Genomic DNA, 7743 nt, shown 5'->3' with positions numbered 1-7743 from the left:
CCAGCGATACAGTAATATAATCTTAATTGCACTTCCCAGGCAGAGCGTGAAGGACACACAGCTGCTGGGATTTCCTGTTCCAAAGGTACAAGTATGCTGCATTCTTGAATATCTGATGTCTGGTACCTCTTGTAACCATTTAAAAAACTGATTTAACTTTTTAACAGTTGAGGCTACCTCAGCTACTGAGTCCCAAAACACTGTTCTTTTTTAGTTTCTTTTGATTTAATTGCTCATTTAGTTGAAAAGCCACTGTGATTGAGAACTGCTGATAGTAGGTCTTTAGCATATTAGATTACTTTAGAAAGGCTTTTGAGGGTTTTCCCTACTGGAGACATGAATCCTTGCATTCTCTTGGTTCTAGCAGTGCCCTTAAGCTATGACTGTCTCTAAGGCTGGCCTTTTGCATGGAAACATGCACTTTGGTCTAAATATTAGAAGGTTCTTAGATCATTGTTTCTGTTAACAGATAACTTGTGAATGGTGGCTGAAATAAACATGTTCATTTCCAGCAATCTCAGGGCTGTCCCCTGTCAAAATGGTTTATCAGCTGGTGAACAGAGGCCATGCAAAAATGGAGAAAACATTTTACTGAAAAACTTGCAAATTTGAAATTATTTTCATAACAACAGCTTTTAAATGCACTATCTTGCAAATGTTATAGTGAAACTAAAGTATATTCAAGTTTTGTAACTAAAAGGTACACTGGGGATTGTTTCTAAATATTCTCCCATCACTGCTTCATTTTTCTGTTTAATTTTTGTTTCTGTTTTCTGAATTTGTTCAAAGCAAATTTAGCATTGCAGAAATTATTGAGTAATAAATAGGAAAACTGAACTGATACTCATGATATTCTGTAACTCAAAAGCTGAAAAAGTAATAAAAATACTTAGTGACAATAGAAAAAATCAACACATTTTAACAATATGAACTTTATAAAATCCTAGCCATTTACTTTATTGAACTTATTGACAGCAAGTAATAATGGAAAGGGAGTTGCAACATTCTCAAAAGTTTAAAATTCTTATGAAATGTTTTAAAGCTTGATCTAAGTTTTGAAAAAAAAAGAAAATACTATAAATTACGACTTTAGATTCTTTGCTCCTTTGCCATTATTTGCTTCTCTGATAAATATGAACACTAAGACAGAACTGAAGCCACCGCTCCTTTTTTTTTTCGGAACACCATAATTTTCTCCAACATGGACTCTGTTCTGTCTGAACCTAGAAAATGGGAGACACCTGATCAGTTCAACCCAGGCCACTTTCTGGATACAGATGGAAACTTTGTAAACAGAGAAGCATTCTTACCTTTTTCAATAGGTATGTGCGCTGAACAGGGATTTATTTACTCCTCGTGATAACAAATTAAGATCCATTCATTCCCCAACATAACTGGGAATACATCTACAAATAGGTATATAAACGCATTCCACTGTTTTAAAGATTTTTCAGGAAAAGAGAAGTCCAGTTGTATATGGAAAAGATTGGAAGAGAAGGAATGACACATAGACAAGTTCCTCTTGGAAGACAGATTGTTTCTCTTGAAGAGATCCAGTTACCAAAACAGTAGAAGCAAAATGCATAGTGCTAGGAAGACTGTAAATGTAAACTGGTGATCATTTCTATGTCTTGCCATCTGTTGTAAATACAGATTAAAACTTTTGGTGGAAATAACAAGCAGCCTTTCAGTTCTGAATCATTAAATGACAAAGTGAGTTAAAAGGACAAAGTCTGCAAAAAAAGTAAAGAAACAAAACCCCAGGCAGGTTAAAAAGGAAGGTGTGATAGAAATCATTTGGCTGATTGCCTTTTCTGTCTTTTCACAGGGCACCCTGCGTGTATGGGGGAGCTGCTGGCAAGGGTGGAGCTCTTTATTGTCTTTTCCGCCCTGTTACAGGCATTCACGTTCACCCTGCCAGAAGGTGTGAAAGAAGTCAGTACAAAGTTTGTTTTTCGGAGCACAATGAAGCCACCTCCCTACCGGCTCTGTGCCATTCCTCGGTAGGAAATGGTGCCCCACATGTTCAGGGAAGATTTACTCTGCAAGATTATTTCTGCATGTGAATTCCATTTTGCACGTTTTAAGATTTTTGCTTTCTTCTTGATTTGGTTAATTACCATCCTGAAAGGCGCTTTTCAGACAGTTGCATCCCGAGGCTTGTACCTACAAATCTTTTGTTCTTGTTTTCTGCTTGGAAAATCTTGGAAATTTCTCATGATGTGTAACAAATAAAAACATAAAGAAGAAAAGGAAGAATTAGAATTGTGCCTTTTTTATTGCTATAAATTAGAAGTCTATTGATTAAAGATCTGTGCATTCTTTCTCATAAGCCACAGTTGCATTTGTGGAGATAGGCTTAGAGGTCTTTCAGTCTGTCCCAGGATATTAGTGGGTGCAGGAGTTGAAAGAAGCTGTTGAGAGAAGCTTTATAGAGAGGCAAATTATATGATCTGAGATAACATTCCCTTAGACTGATCAGGTTTGTTGTTGTGTAACTTTGTCATCGACATCTGGCAAGACAGTTCAGGGTATTTCAGCCTTTCAGGTGACAACAGAGGAGTGGCTTTATGAGCCAGGTGTGGAGAGCTCTTCCTAATCCAGGCAGGACTGGAAGACAAATTACAACGGGGAGCAGACACAAAGTGTTGATGAATTGTTCTTTTTTACGAGCCCACTTGTTGACAGCAACGTGGGAACATGTCTTTCATGACAGGTAGTCTTCTGGTGGTGTTTGCTTAAGATTCTCCAATAATTTATTCAGCTTCATGTCTTCTTTCATTTCTTTAATGGATTCTTTATCACAGGTAGCTGACTTCACATCGGTCAGCATAAATCAGCACACCACAACCAAGAGAAGATTTGGCACTATTGAAGAATTCTTGAAGTCCTTTCTGGGCATGGTGCTTAAGGACTTGGCAAAAATGGGTTATTTAAGATTTTGCTAGTTTGGTTACTGAGAGTTAACATGGGATTTTTTTGAGAGCATTGGGAGTGTGTTCTTCCTGTGTGATGTACAAAGATACTGTATGCCAACATACGAAGGATTATTTTTATACACTGATATCTGATGGTGCCTTCTGTGGGACTGAAGTAAAGCTCTGTTTGTTTCAGGTACCTCTGCCTACCTTGTATTTTAAAGCACCTCAGTCTAAACGGCAGAGATGTGTGAACTCAGTAATCTGCACAGGGTGAAACCTGGGTTGCTTGTATCTTCCCCTCCAGGATTACCTTTAGGGGATGGTCCAACCCTTTTTGCTGCTGTGGGCTGGATGGCAGCGTGTCCAGACAGGTAGGTGATTGGAGTGAAGCCCCCTCCATGCTGGAACTGCAAACATCCCCCTGGCAGTAGCTCCACACTGTGAGGGGGTGTTTCATTTATATCCACATGGATAGCAGGAGGAGAGGCAATGACAGCAGCAGTTCTTTGCCTTTAGCACTGAAGTTAAAACTCAGTAATCCTAAAGAATGCTGGTAGATAGCACTGAAGAAATGCTGCTGCTGGCTTTATTTAGTAATTATGAAGAAAATGGAGCCTAGGCAACCTCATAAATACCTTTTCCATTAAATAAAGTATGATGAATCCCATGCCTCAGATCTAAAACAACCCACAGTCATCTTCCTTTTCTAGTGTGAGAGAACCATATTCCAGGCTAGCTCCAGCTGCACCACTGGTTAACATGTCTACCAAGCTCAGAAACAAATAAAGGTTGAAGTTATCAAGTGTCAATAAACGAGATTTTTTTCCCAACTGTGCAACACCGTGGATCCCTCCATAAACTCTGTCTCATCTTCTTCCCCACATTTGCCTCACTTCTCCAAAGTGTTCCATTCCCTTTACAGTCTGTACCATCTTTCCAAACTATCCTATTTTCTCATTTTTCCTACTTTTTTTGCTCTTTGTTTTGTTCTTGAGTCAAGGCTGACCCTGGACTATTCTTCCACCAGAAGATGTCATTCAGTTTCACAAGTCAGTAGAGAGAATAAGGCCAATCTCATTGTTCTAGAAGGACTGTTATAAGTGGCTAAAAATACAGTTTTGAGCCCAGCCTCTAGACAAGCTATTAGGGGTCTTTTGAGAATTAATGAGATTTTCTTTTCAGATTCTTTTTTATGTGCCTTGGACTGAGCCTTAAGGATCTGAGCAGATTACAAAATATTCCTAGATAAACTGGAATGTAATCCTGCAGTGTCACCTACTATGAGATAAAAACATATCTGCATACTCTTAACTCTGTAGTAATCTGTGGTAAGTGTTCATACTTTCTAGGGAAAACTACACGTGCCAGATTAAATGCAAACATTTAAGAGCATTAAATTCAGCTTTGGACGTGCTTGCTATGCAAGCTGTGTGTAGTGGCTCCAAAGCAAGCTCTGCTCCCCTTTTTGAAAGGAGGGGAGAGAGTGAAATACCACTATTTGAGCTCTCTTCATCCCTTTTCTAGGGCTAGGAGACAAATCCTGGAAAGAAATAATCTGAACTACAGTCTTGGTTTTCCTGGGGGTGCTCCCTTTCAGTGCCACTTCCCTCCTCTTTTCTGGTGCCTGCTGAAGAGCAGCCAACTGAACTTACTACAAAAAACATGGTGGCTTTGTCTTTCTGCCTTCAGGAGCTGATGCTATTTGTAGAAGAGCACAGAGCAGAAAGGGACTAACAGCTTAAGATGACCACACGCTCTGCTTTTCCTATAAGTAATGTGAGTTTTTGAGAGGGGTTGTAGTCCCCACCAAGCAAAATAAAAGGTGCAGGACTGGTGTGGAGTGGACATGTAAGAAATTACTGGCCATCCTATTCCCCACAGATCATTCTACTCTCCTTTCCTTGCTTCTGTCTCATCTTCGAAATCTACTTCAGACGTTCCCTTGCTTGGTCTGCCTTTCTGCTTGCTTCCCACCCCCCAGTTTGGCTGCATTTGGCTTCACTCTGCCACAAAGGCTGGTGTGAAATAAGCTTTCAGAGGACTGCACACACTTTGCGTATGGTGTAGTGAATCCAGGCAGGGCTGAAGTACCTTGTGATAAATCCCAAACACAAATGAAATTGGCTCATATAATAGTAAGATCTCTTCACTGTTTGCCTTTGGAGGGAGCTCTAGCCAATTTCTTTGAACTCAACTCTGAACTCAGCATAACTCTGAACTGATGCACAAAAAGACTCTTAGGAGAGGAAGAACATGTCTTTACCCTCTCCTGTCTCCTAATGTAGATGCTTGCAGGTACAGTCCCTTCCTATTTAATGTGCTTTTTTACACCTGTGTTTTCAACTCCCCTGCATATTCCTCCATTTGTTTTCTTACACAATGTCCTCCACCTCCAAGTTTAAATTTGGATATTGTCCAGGCCCATGCTGTCTGCTGTTCCTTCTTATGCTTTCCTTGCTGAAATATCTCCACCTATTCTTCTCCTCTCAACTCACTCCCTTCTGTTGTATGTAGATTTGGCAGGTGTTCTTCATTCTACTGTCTTCCATCTTCTTTCTGATTTGCCCTTGTATCTTCTTTCTGTTTTTACTCCCTTTACTACACTATGCGGTTGTTTGTCTTTCCCTATTTTATACAGTTTCTTAAATTACATGTATAGTAGCCATAGTTATGTTCCCTAACAGCATTGCTTTGTATGCATTAAAATTAAAAGCTGATAATGACAGTATGGATTGCAGTCGCTTTATCTCCTCAACCAGAAGATACAGGGGAATGTCATCATTGAAGAAAGCATCCTGAGGCTTTATTGTCACTTACAGTAGTAAGAAAATACTGTCTTGGAAAAGGAGTGGTTGTCAGAAAGCTTAAGAAAAAAAGACCAAGTAAGTGCCAGATTATCCCTTCCTCTTTCCGGTAGGTAATTGCTAATAGCCTCGTCAGCTATGTTAATTTTGTTGTGAAAATGTGTGTAGTTTTGGAGAACGTAATCACCATTTCTGTACAAGAAGCAAGAATTACTCAATCCTTGTTTCTTGGTTTTCTGATCCATGTTCCCAAGGATCTTCCACATCCCTGGTGTTAGACTGAGTCCCTGCAGCTGTTGTTTCATCATTTAGGAAACCCATGATGTCGGGAGGGTTTTGGTTGTATGCCGCAATGCCTGGATTCTGCTAAAAGACTTAAAAAAAGTTTGCTACTTAGAAGTCATCACTTGTGGGATGAGTTATTTTGTTTAATAAGCATGGCTCAAGAAGCTGTGTCATCCTAGAGAAATATCTGGAAAAAATTAAGTGAACCCCAGTGTCTCAGAGTTTCACACCTGAAAATCTGGCAGAAACAAAGATAGCCCTGGAGAAACTGGAGATCCAAGATGAATATTGGAGTTGAAGCTGAATCTTTAGTGCCTGCCATAGAAGTATAATGTCAAAACACCTATATTCTGTTTAAATCCTAGAGTGTTACCTGGTGGAGAGAAAGATGGGGATTTAATGTGGTTCCTCAGGAAGAGGGAGGTGCAGCTAAAGAAGAGATACAGAGAAACTCTAGCTGAGTGCAGAGAGAAGACTGGTCTTTGACCAACATGGAGGAAGGCAGAGGGACTGGGTGATGTGATGCCACTGGCCGCCTCATGCTGTGGTAGGGAATCCCTTTTAGGAGCTGGCTGGCCTGTAGAGAAGTCTGTGGCTGCCATCTTGGGTGGGCAGCAAGGAGGCAACAGAGCTGTCACAAGCAAATGTTGCAGAAAGATCTGGGAACAAAGCACCTGGATCGGTGCCTGGAGACAACCTGAGGGGAAGGCAGGCTGCTGGCTCGCAGGGAATGGTTTGCGCAACTGTGTCACGCAGCCCTTTGGAGGGAACCACACGCCTCCTTACAGAGCAGCTTCCCATGATGGCTGCCTGGGGCTGCCTCTTCATGCCCACTCCCTTCTCCAGCACAGCAGTGACTGCAAGTGCTAATCTGCTTTATTTTTGGCTCCATTTCCTACTTTTTATTTTTTCCTGGCTGCTCCTGTCCCTGTGGTGTGCCCTCATTTTAGATGGGGAAGGAGGACGCGACTGCTGCCAGGGCAGGGCCTTGGCATCATGGAGGGAATCAGAGGGCCAAAGTCTGGAAAAGACAGGAAATCTTCTTCCCTCAGGAAAACACCACTAGGAAAAAGGTTTCAAAGCCTCCTGAAGTGGCCAGAGCATGAGAGGAGACGTGGATCCCTGTATCAGAGGAAATTGTTAACAGAAATGATGGCCAAGGAACAAGGCTGGCCTTAAGACTATGACAAAGGATGTGGGTGTATCTGACAAGGGGTTGGAGGGTATCTGAATATCTGGATCTGTGAGAAATAACTGGTGTTGTGAAAACTCAAGCCTGCAAGGCTAAAGAAAGAAATAAAGAGATCCTGTTGTGAGGCTGCAGCCCTGGGAGCGGTGAAGGCCCCAGGCCTTAACTTCTTTACTTCCCCATGGGAAAGGTCATTGGACAAAAATTACTTTTCCTCTTGAGAAAAATCATTTAGATGGAAAATTTTTCAATATCTAAGAGGCCAGGGAGCATACTACATTGATTCCAAATAAAAAAATCTGATAAATTGGTGAATTTAAAGTAGATTTTGTAAAATTACATTGGAAACAGGGCAAGTAAAACTTATCAGAGTTTCTTTCTAAAGACAATTTCTTTTTCCCTATTGAAGGAGACAGTTAAATTAGAAATGAGTGCCTTGAAAAACAAGCTTTTTATTGTAAACAAAGTTTTTGTAGAAACATGGAAACATCCCTCTCTTTGTTAATAAACTTTGGTCAGTTATGCTTTAGCAGTAACACAGAGC

Source organism: Athene noctua, chromosome 8, assembly GCF_965140245.1.
Source record: "Athene noctua chromosome 8, bAthNoc1.hap1.1, whole genome shotgun sequence".
Lineage (NCBI taxonomy): Eukaryota > Metazoa > Chordata > Aves > Strigiformes > Strigidae > Athene > Athene noctua.
This window is presented reverse-complemented; position numbering follows the sequence as displayed.